Source organism: Lolium rigidum, chromosome 3, assembly GCF_022539505.1.
Source record: "Lolium rigidum isolate FL_2022 chromosome 3, APGP_CSIRO_Lrig_0.1, whole genome shotgun sequence".
NCBI classification, from domain to species: domain Eukaryota; kingdom Viridiplantae; phylum Streptophyta; class Magnoliopsida; order Poales; family Poaceae; genus Lolium; species Lolium rigidum.
In genome coordinates this window covers 365,300,700-365,313,190 of record NC_061510.1, presented here as the reverse complement: position 1 = coordinate 365,313,190, position 12,491 = coordinate 365,300,700, and positions in this window count along the sequence as shown.

Below are 12,491 nucleotides of genomic sequence, written 5' to 3'. Positions count from 1 at the left end.
ATACCTAATAATAAAAGCAAAAGGGTTTCTCCCTCGGTCGTTCGTCTAACTTAAAACTGCCCCTACATAGTAACTATAATTACAAGTATTGCCACCGGTAAGTAAAATTCAGTCACCACCCGTCGTGGTCGTTTTCCCTTACATGTAGCTGATTTTCTGGTGGGTCTGGGTCATCGTGGAGTAGAATCCGGAACAAACCAGCCTAGCTAGCTACGGGTGTCTCTCTAGAAAGAGTCCAGGTGAACGTGCACCTACGTACGGTAGCTCGACTTAAACGCTTATATATACTCCAAACGATCGATGTAGCAATCAATCGAATCGAATCGAATTTTGTCAGAAACTTCTTCGTCGAGGATCCGGTCGACACGAACTTCGTGGCGGCGTACCCAGGCCTGGCCCAATTTCGTCTGTCTCGATCGCACGAGGCGAGATGATGCCCGTCCATGCCGAACGATCCGTCGACGGCAGCTGCTTGACTGCGTCCTAGCACATCCTCTCCATCGGCGCCGGCGGGGATGCCTCTCGGAGTGATTCCGCCGCGCCATTAGATGAGGAGTGCTAGCAGTTTCAGGGCAAGCCTGAGGAGCACGAGGAATGACGTGAGCGTCATGGTGGACACAAAGCGGCAGCCACGACAGTGCCGTGGCGTTCGAGTCAGCGGCAGAACTGGACCCTGGACCTGAGCATCGGCATCATCGCGGATAGCAGGCGGTAGCCGCGCGGCAGCAAGATACATCATCGTTTGTAAGCTGGTTGATCCGAAAATAGGGGAAACACCGCGAGGCGCCTGATTATCCGATCCGTCCCTCGCTTGCCAAAAAGTGGATCGTGCACGTGGAAGCCGCAAGACGGCCATCGCCACCGGCGCCATTGGCAAGGATCGAGACGCGCGTGTTTACGGCAGGTGTGGGACTCTACGGTGGACGGTGACCACAGCGCCGACGCCGGCTGGCTTCGCTCTGTTAGCTGATTGCAGAGGTTATTGTAGCGGATGTCGGTGGCACGAAGATAGGTGAGAACGAGAGCGGAAGGGGGCGGGCATCCAGAGGTATGTGGTGTAGAAACCCTCGCGGCTCAGGCTGGCCGGACTTGCCTTTGCGGCTTTGCCGCTGAAGCGCGTCGTGGAAGCAACCGAATTAGCGAGGAGGCCAGCGGATATGACCCTCTGAAGCCGGTGAGAATGCTGATGTTCGTGCGGTATCTGTCGGCACCTATTGTACTGCGTCCTTCAGCCGTCCTCGAGTTTGATCACAAGCAAGCAAAGAGAAGAGACGAGTAATTAGCAAAGAAAAAGAGGATGCATCGCTTGGCTGCATAAGAGCAGGCCAGATGGTATTGCTGTCGAAGGCAAACCAATTCCCGTCTCCCACTGAAGCGAGAGAGACAACAGTAACCTGCTTGATGTTATATCGATTGAGTGTTCTGGTACTTGCCTAGATGGCAAGTGGAGTAAATATTAGCTGACATCTGAATAGAAGTCAAAACTTCCCCGTTGCAATGCAGACCAACTTTTTAGTCTTCGGACGGGGCGGTTTCAATGTAAATATTGTAGTAACTACCGTCACACACAGTATGAAACACTGGTATGCTCATTAATCTTGAACTTTAGATTTACATACACGCCTGCTTTTGCTATTCATAGTATCCCAGCTAGCCCAATCCCCTCCCTGGCAATCGCTCGCTCGAGCGATCAGTTTCTGTGGCGCGGAGCGCTCGCGCGAAAGCGCGACTCAATTCCCTTTATATCACGTAGTGTTTTAATTGCGTTCACACGTGTTCACACTAACAGCTTGTATTACTACTTTGTAAGTTGCATTAGCGTTCACACTGCATGCATGCACATGCACAGAGCATCTCATGGATTTACATTTAATGAGCCAACTTTTCAGCACTCTTTCATAAGTTGTTGCATGCATACACATAGCATCTCACTCTTTTCCTTCAGCACGAGGCAGACTCTCAATTCACTTTTTGCAATTCCCTTTTGGGTTTTTTCGTACGGTAATTCATATTTAATGGGGTCCTTTTGCAATTCCCTTTTTCGGACCAGTAGTATTTAAGGGGGAAAATAACGGGTGGGAAGATCCAGTTGCAACTCAAATGAACTACCACTTGCTACTCAAATTAAGTACTGTTTTAAGTTGTAAGCTAACAAAAGTTGCTAAAATATTTCTAAATGAAATTTACAATTTAGGGTTGCTAGGTATTTATATTTATCGTTGATAAATAACAGGGCACCGGGTTGATAACTTGTAAACAAAAAAAGAGTCGCTACATATTTTAAATTGAATTAAAATTTTAGGGTTTATTTATATTTACCATTGATAAATAGCGGGTCACCGGGTTGATAGCTTCTAAACTAAAAGAGAGTGGCTAAAATATTCTAAATGAAATACTTTTTAGGGTTATTATTTATTTTATATTTATCATTGATAAATAACGAGGCACCGGGTTGATAGCTTGTAAAATAAAAAAATGTTCGCTAAAATATTCTAAATGGAATACTTTTTAGGGTTGGTAGTTATTTATAATTACCATTGATAAATAACGGGACACCGGGTTGATAACTTGTAAACTAAAAAGAGTCGCCAAAATATTCAAAATAAAATTAAATTTTTAGGGTTAGTAGTTTTTTATATTTACTGTTGATAAATAACAGGACACCGGGTTGATAGCTTCTAAACTAAAAAAAATCGCTAAACTGTTTTCAAATAAAATTAACTTTGGGGTTGATAATTTTATATATTTACCGTTGATCACTCAAGTATGGATGAGTTGATTATTCAGATAGAGAGGGTTGATAACTTTTAGCCCGAAAAAAAGTGTCTCGAAACATATCAACATGGGTGCTAGTTTTGAAGATCTCGTCGAGACGGATTTTTTGGTGAAAGCGGATCTTAATTTGGAGTTATCGTTTGAAAGTTAAAGCGTTTTGAATTTACAAATTTGGAAAAGATTCCGCTGACATCAGCATATTCGTCTATTTGTGCATGCATGCAGAACTTTCCCTCAATAGCCTACACCAGGTTGATAATTTTATATATTTACCGTTGATCACTCAAGTACGGAGGGGTTGATTATTCAGATAGAGAGGGTTGATAACTTTTAGCCAAAAAAAAAAGTTTCTCGAAACATATCAACATGGGTGCTAGTTTTGAAGATCTCGTCGAGACCGACGCATAGGTGAAAACATATCTTAATTTGGAGTTGTCGTTTGTGAGATAAAACGTTTTGAATTTTCAAATTTGAAAAAGATTCCGCTGACATCAGCAGATTCGTCTATTTTGTGTATGCATGCAGAACTTTTCCTCAATAGCCTACACCATGTTGATAATTTTATATATTCACCGTTGATCACTCAAGTACGGAGAGGTTGATTATTCAGATAGAGAGAGTTGATAACTTTTAGCCCGAAAAAAAGTTTGTCGAAACATATAAACATGGGTGTGCTAGTTTTGAAGATCTCGACGAGACCGACTCATAGGTGAAAACAGATCTTAAATCGGAGTTGTCGTTTGTGAGATAAAATGTTTTGAATTTTCAAATTGAGAATGATTCTCGTTTTTACGTCATCAGATTTGTTCCCTTCTACATGCATGCAGAACTTTCCTGAAATAGGATATACTACAGTCCAAAACGTTCCTAAAATGGAAAAAAAATTATATCCTAAACCGATCGCTCAATTTGCTTTGAGCAAACGATCGCTACCCAGCCCTAAGTACTTGTCGCAAATACATAGGCTAAAATCCTTCATCTTGGAAAAAAAAAACCTTTACTGCCGAAGGGGGTATGTTGTTTGTTTGGTTTGTTAGGCCCAAACAATATCTCTGAAAAATTGGTAGAAGGGCTTTAGAGCATCTCCACCGGTGGCCCCGATAGCGGTTCTGATAGCAATTTGGGGGTCGGGAGCGAAAATGGGCTCGCACCGGCGCGCCCCAAATGGCGCCGGACAATTTTGGAGCCCAATAGAATCGCCGGCAACCCCGTGTCGGCCCCTTCGCCAAGGGCGCGAATCGGGCACGCCGGTGCCTCGCGGAACGACGGTTTTCACGGGCGGGGCACCTTGTCAGCGAGGGGACACGGCGGTTTGCATCGGAAATGACACGGGGAGGTTAGTCATCGGCGTTAATGGCCTCCCGCGCGGAAACCAAAACGGCGAGGGCGGCGACTAGCCACGTGGCGTCCACCTAGGTAGGGTGCTTAGAACACGAGCGCGCCGTCGAGATCGCGCAGACGGACAACCCCTCGGGCGCCCACTTCAACAATGTCGGCCGCCGTGCCTGGTGGTACGGCCGCTCCGTCGACGACACGCTCCGTGAGTATGGCTTCCGGCCACGCGTCCGCGGGAAACGGGAGCCGATATACTTCCCGCAGGCGGCGAACATGGCGCCGCCGCCTACCACGCAGAGGGCGCCGGAACGGACCGCGGCTTCCGGAACCTCACGCACCGGATCGTCTGCCGTCGCGTTCACGCGCTCGGCCGCGCCCACGCCTCCTTCCGGCTCGTCGGACGACGGGGTCGGGCCGCCGCTTCTGCGTCAAGGAGGAGAAGGCCGACGAGGAGGAGGACAACGCCGACAGCTGGTCCTTCGGGACGTCCAGCGGCGACGAACTGGAATTCAGCGCATTCGACTCCCCGCGCCGCTAGATGTTTATTTTTAGTTTTTTAGTTTGAATTCGCGTTAAATTTGTACAAATTTTGTTCGAACTTCGTATGAATATCATTTTCAACATTTGAATTTGATTTTCAAAATCTATCGGGGCCGCCGGTTTGGGGGGCGCCGGTGTGGGAGCAGCGTCCCCAAATAGAGGATGTTGTGCCGGGTCCCTCAAACTGAGGTGTCGGCGCCCCTGCCGGCGCCTATTTAGGAGCTACCGGTGGAGATGCTCTTAGAGTCAAACTACACGTGTGGACTATCTTCTCCTGAATCTCCACATCGATAGTGTCCGTATCACCGGAGGTCCTGGATCTAGATCCAGGGGCTAGAAGAAGTCAAACTCTTTAAACCATTTAACTATTTTCTAGAATATTATTTATTGGGACTATTTGTACATGTTATGCTGGAGAAAGTGATTTGTTAGTTATAAGAAACCGATCAAATATAGGCAAGCGAAACTTTTTATCTCAGATTTATGTTCTTCCGCAACATGCCAGGTCCCTGAAACTTGATGTTTGTAGGGCATACCACATTGTACCAAAAAGACCATACTTCTATATCTATACCTACTAATAAAGGAAGGAAGGTTTCTCCCCCTATTTTTCGTCCGTTTTTTTATTACCCACGTTTCTATGCTGAAATTACAAGTAGTGCCACCGAAGATACGTTTCATCCGGTCAGTCTCCCGATGCGATCTGAATCCGTCCAGCTTCCGTCTCTTATTATCATCGTGGTCTGGGCCTGGGTGTCTCTACGCGAGCTGTTTCTGGTGGGCCGCGCGAAGCTGGGCAATTTAAGGGGCTCGCGTACAACAGAGACGGTATACTTTAAAAAGGTATACTACTAGGGAGACGATGGAATAGTCCCACCTGGTTTATTTGTAGCAAGTGCTGCCGGCTTATATACCGTGGCAAATTGCCTGGAAGTACCAACATGTGGCCTTCAAAAGAACAGTTGCCTAATTAAACGGAAGAGATTAGACGGAAGGGATATTGTTGGGTGCACGAAAGATGATTAATTGTTGGCAGGCAATTACACGGGGATTGTTGGCCGTGCATCTTCAGAAGGAAGAGGCTGCAAAATCAAGAATGTCGTGTGTGTGTATGCCTGTAACATCCGCTTATGCAGCGTTCCGACCTTTGATTGACTTCCCGTGTGTATGCAGCGTGCATGGTAGGAACAAGGCGTTAACTCACCAAAATCCCATTCAGACTCCTGGTCCACGGGCTAGGCGGGGGGAGTTTGGCTCCGACGAGGACGAAGCGGTCGTGCCTGGGGACCTGGTGTTGACCTCGACCCGGCTCTAGGCTATGGGCTCGTCGCAATCGACATACAAGATGGGTCGGTACCCCACGGAGAACACGATCAGCCTCCGCGCATGCAATCCCGCGTGCAAGCGGTAACGGTTAATTTGAAGGATAGACTAATGAGGTGTCTATTTTCAGGATGATTTGTTTTTTCCACAAATAATAAAGGAAAAAAGGGTTTCCTTCGCCCGTCTGTGTGGTGTCAAAATTGTCATGGCATCGAAGCTTAGCGCGAGCCCAAACCGTTCACGTCACACAGAAGTAGCACGTAACAAGTTGGGTCTCTGACGCCTTGCGCTTATATATACATGACCCAACGCAAGTATCCATCGGCCTGAATCAAGATGGCAAGCGATCTACTTTTTAAGACAATTTTTTCGTCGATGATCGAATCTGCATGGATTTCGGGAGTTGTGCCTACTAGCCAACTGGCATGAAGGAAATAAATTACAAAATGATTTTTTGCAAAGAAAAAGAGGAAATGATGTAGCTGCTTGAGTCCCTAAATGTGTATTTGAAATGCAATTATTTGTTGTTGCTTATTTACACGACAAACTTTTACTATTCTGGCTACTACAAACAACTAAAAAGACATATCGGAATACACGTAGGATCTGCCCTACCTCCTCGAAACAAGTCCACGGTACAAGTCAATAACTAGGCGAGGAGGCCCTTACTTTCGGCTCAATGTGCAAACTATCTAAACTGTAATTTTACCTGACTTTAGATTTTATCAAATACTAGTACAAATGCAAGTGCGTTGCTACGGGTTTTTAAATTTTATTTCTCAATGCACATATATAATTCACAATACAAGTATATTTTATGAAATGCGTGATTTTAAAATAATGGTAAACCTTTTTCAAAAATATAACATTTTTGTAAAATAATATACATTTTTTGAATGTCTGTGAACAATTGTTTTTTTTTTGACACCTTTACCGTAGGGAAATCCCCTACGGTGAAAATTTTATATTAATATAAACACATTTACAATCAGTCCTACTGCTGGCGTATTACATCAAGGTGGTAGAAAGTATCTAAGAAACCATAAAAGGATTATACCAAAATGGAAAGAAGCCATTCTACCAGGGGTTGAACATTACAAGGTTTAACGTTGTACTTGTGAAGAAGAAGGTCATTCTGGAAACAAACTTTCCACCTACTAAAAGAGACCGGCTTACTGTTGAAGATGAAATCATTCCTTATTTCCAAATATTCCATGCACCACAAGCAAAAATCTCCATAAAACATGGTCTCCCAAACGCCGCTCTTGTAAACGTATAATTTTCTGCAAAATCCCGCGAGAAGTCCCAATGTATATTTAGAAACAACCAACATTGCCTTGAAAAATCACAATGGCAGAAGAGATGCTCTCTCGTTTCAGTATCTCCTCCGGTACATAGAACACACTCAAGACCAGAATCAAGATGCCAATGTTTACGTATCATTAAATCCCGTGTGTTTAGCCGGTTCATGATGAGAAGCCAGATAAACACTTTCAGTTTTGGTACAGTTTTAGATTTCCATATCATCTGCGGGAAGCCGTCCAAACAAAAACTTGTAATATTTGGATGGAGCATAGTTATTCCCCCAAACAAAGGTACGGTGATCAACTTCATGTCCTGAGGAAGGTGTGAACAATTGTTGAACAACATGAAGATTTTTTTCCTAATGCACTATTTTTTTTGTTACGAGTGAGCATTTTTTAGCATGCAACCTTTTTATTTTCTATTATTTGAAAAATAGTGAAATACTAATATTTTGAGATTCACTGTGACTGGTTATTGAAAGCTAACTTTTTTAGTTTATTTATTTTACATAAACAAACATAATGCATCAACTTAAACCGTGACTCGCGAAGGTGGCTGCCCAAGTGCAACGGAACCAGAAGGCAGGAGGCCTCGCCATCGCGGCAACCACGCGATTCCTCTACCTCCCCGCACTCGAATGGATAAATGCACATCAAAGAGATTTCGTACATCAAAGAGTGAGTTTATCATCATAAAATAGTTACTACATAATAACCACTTACATATTAGATAGATGTAGTATAAATTGTATTGCTAGCTTGTAGTGCTCAGAAGGAGAAGTAAATTACACGGTAACAAATTTCCACGAAGAACATACTCACAAACTTTACACATTGTTCTGCTGAGTCACGGCTGCACCTGCTGGCCAGGCACGATGCACTCCGGCCTAGCAATATCATCGACTGCATCCATGGCAAGCCCCAACCCTATCGCATCTGGATGAGTACCACAATTGAATCAAATGTTTGTGCTTTGACATGGAATAACGAAAAAATATATGGGCAATTGCAAACAATTGTTCTAATTTCATAACTGTATAAACCGAATTTGATGTCACGTGATTTCCGTTCACATGGTTTCCAACTTTCCATTCATACATCAAATATTGATTCAACATAAATGTTTCATGTCAAGGTAAAACAAATCTTGTCGCAGACATCATATGGACCTGAGAGAACTAATGGTGTGCGCCCACACACACACAGATTTTTGTTTCAAGAGGGGACACTATCGTTGATTAAAGAGTGTAATGCTCCGATGATTATTCGGTAACTGAATGTACTTCAAAGGCTATGTAAAGTGATATATCTCCAAGGTCCCAATTTCTTTAGTGAAAGATGATACACGTGCTTCTTAGAATAACGAGTCTGAAACCAAAAGGCAGGATATTAGTGTCGGATGGTGCTACTGTTCTGCTAACGGAATAATTGAAAAGGAAAAATGCATCTCTCGAGAATAAAGGATAAAAAGGCTCGTCGGGCAACATTACTGAGAAGTAGACTTAAGATTCAGAGGTTTTAGGGCATGTACAAGGCTAGCTTCTTATGCAGGCGTTTAAGTTCATAAAAATAATTTCCATAAATTCTGATTATCAGCTAAGCGTTCTAGGCTCTATGTTGGGCGCTAATTCCAGTCACTACAGAATTAAAAGTAAATACCAACCATAGGCTAACGCCCTCCTAAATTCACGTAGTGGGGTCATTTTCTTGGCTAGAGCCGCCACAAAGGAAAGAGCCGATGCTAAGCAAAATCCCGAGTATATATGTCTGGGAATCACGCATAATGGACGGGAAGTTCATCCTAGCACCCCATGAAAGTGGCGGCGTTGTACATGCCCTTACATACAAATTCAAATATTTTGACCTTCAAGAGCAGTGCTGAATATAAATGGTGCCAAGTGCAAGCAAGACCTAACCTTAACAACCGTGTCCAACTTTGCCTGAGCAAGTGAGTCTCTCAAATTCTGAATGTGGATTTTTGAAGTAAATGGGAGAATATATCCAAACGCATCCAAACCAGACACTTAGTAGAGGTATCAGTACTTTCACTTAATTGATCATAATTCATTGCATATCAAACCACAAATATAAGTATCAACCTGCACTAAATCCTTGATATATCTAACAAGTAACACTGACACTATCCAACCACCAAGGAGAACCGGTAGAGTATACTCATTTGAATTTTACTAAAATGTAGGTCAATAGTTTGCTCCTAGTATGCTACTGGCAAATACACCGGATCTAACCAATGTATATTTATTTCTCGACCATAACTGGTTAAATTAATATGGGACACAAGAGCTCATTTGTATAAATTAATACTGGCAAATTTAACTGAAGCTGACATATAAAGGGAGAAAAGAGCACAGAAATGTGACATGAATCAATTTGTTCATAGATCATGGTTTTATCTACGTACCTGGAAAATTGGTTGCCCTAATACTGTAATAAATCATATACAGTCAAGCTATTGTAGCGTAAGTAGGGTCATTGTATTAGCAAAAAGCTTATTTGATTACAAGGAAAGTTAGGAGCTATCTCTCGCTGAATGCAAAAAAAATCCCGTCCTTGGCATTCCTCCTCTTGTTTGGCATATGAAGGTTAGAAAGTGTACTCTTTTAGCATGGGTAATATGCATAGAAATGTTGCTAGAAAGAAGCATCATCTTCACCTTGTGTTAGCTTTGCTGGACAGAGGATGTTGGTGTCGACACTCGTCCTGGCCTACAATATCTCAGTATTTACCGAAAATTAGTTTCACACTTCGAGATCTACAATATCAGAGAACTGAAAAGGCAAATAAGTTTTCTTTACTTATCCCGAACTACAAAAAAGAAAAGTTATGTTTCCATGTACACCATAATCTCATCCTCAAAAAGGAGAAACCAGAAAAAAATCCGACTATTGGATAGCATGCTCACCTTCTAAAGAAAGCAGAGAATGACAGAGTGTAAAATAGCAAAACATAAATCAACGATTTTATATATAGAATACAATTTCTTGCAATAATAAAGACAGACTACTGTGTCTAATAGGTAACACTAAAATATAAGCAAATCTTCTCATACAAAAAAGTATTGACTTTGTTTATACAAAAAAAAATGAAAAATTACCAATTAGATTCAGTAGTTGATGCGTACAGCATTTATACATCTACAGGAGGCACAAAAAAGAAACGAAATAAACTCTCTCGTGCACAGGAATGCACCTACATGGAACATGAGTGAGTTTATGCGTTGCCTAGAATGGTCTTGCCTACATAATTTTCTGCGATCATGGATATACCTTCTGGCTTAGCACTTTTTTTTTAAAAAGAATGCAATATTAGCCAGTAAAGGCGCCACTTCGGTTGGAAACAAGCTATAAATCATGCATAATATAATAATGTATACAAGGCCCTCGCTTGGAAATTTAAGAAAAGAATATTATATTAGCCAAGCAAATTTTACCAATCATTTTGCCTTCTGATGGTGATTTCGATAGTGGTTGATACAACATCAGCAGCCAAACGAGTACCGTCATCTGCATCACAAGGCGCCATGAACCGATCAACAATGCTAGAGTTTAATCCGGGCTTAACTGCTGGAGCTTGCTCACTTAGAGGGCCTCATAGGACTAAGAATTCACCTGCATATAAACATTCACTGTTTAAAATATACATCAGGTCCATCTAAAAAAATGCACAAGGAAAATGCATATCTTCTAGTATACAGAAGTTGAACTATGTAGAACCAATTAAATCCATACAAATCTAAGATCTTGAGGACATGCCGATGGTGTGTTAGCCTTGCTAGCTAGCTCACAGGTAGTGTAGTGTGTGAGAAGTGGTCTGGTTTTGTGATGCTGCCAAAAGCTTCATGCAGCTTGTATTGCATAGTGCTATTTATAGGATACAAGCTAGGTACAACATGTAGATTTCTAAAGCCTTCTAGAGCTTTCTACTGCTATCCTTATCTACTAGTAGAGTTATCCAGAGTGTTCTACTGGCTAAGACTTACATATGTAATGTACTCCTAGAACATACTAGAACATACCAGCACCTACAGTACTACTAGAAGGTACTAGCTAACTCCTGAGCAAGAATTACTCTAACAATTCTCCCCCTAATCCTTGCTCTTCATGCTTGACTTGATTTGGACCATTCCAATTCTAGCTCTCAGCTCCTGAAACTTCACTCGCCCAAGTGATTTTGTCAAAATATCAGCGAGCTGATTTGAAGTATTGATGAAGCTGGCGTTGATGCTTCCATCTTCCAAACAGGCTCTAATGAAGTGGTACCGAATATCGATATGTTTGCTGCGCTCATAGAAGACTGGATTTTTGGCTAATGCCAGGGCAGACTTGTTGTCCACCATTAGCTCAACTGTCTCGGCTTTTCTTCCTTGAAGTTCTCCAAGAAGTCGAGCCAGCCAAATACCTTGAGTTGCTGCAGTTGTGGCCGCGACATATTCTGCCTCGCATGAAGACAGAGCAACCACCCTTTGCTTGAGAGATTGCCAACTCACCAAGCAGTTGCCGAGGAAGAACAGATTGCCGCTCGTGCTCTTCCTAGTGTCAATGTCACCGGCTAGGTCGCTGTCGCTGTAACCAATTAGATGTGCATCCTTTGTCTTCCGTCGGTAGTGAAGACCATAGTGGGTTGTGCCAGCGACGTAGCGAAGAATTCTCTTCACCGCCATCATATGCTCCTTCGTGGGTCGTTCCATGAAACGACTGACGAACCCAACAGCAAATGTCAGGTCTGGCCTGGTGTGGACGAGGTAGCGTAGGCTGCCAACGATTTGTCGGTACTTCGTAGCATCCACCTCTTTTGCTGTACTTTCACGGCTAAGCTTGAGCCGCTCCTCCATTGGAGTGTGTGCTGGATTGCATCCTTCCATTCCACCCAGCTGTAGGATGCGCAAGGCATAGTGTGCTTGACATAGGCTGATGCCATCGCCGTGCTGCTGGACTTCAATTCCGAGATAGAATGACAACAATCCAAGGTCACTCATTTGGAATTTTGTCTTCATCTCGGCCTTGAAACTCTCAATTGCTCCCTTGGACGAACCTGTGATGATCAGATCATCCACATATACTCCAATGAGCAAGATTGCATCACCCGTGATGCGCTGGTAGATTGCGTGCTCGTGCTCGCTCTGCTTGAAACCCATTTCTTTGAGCGTGGAGTCGAGCTTCGCATTCCATGCCCACGGAGCTTGCCGCAAACCAT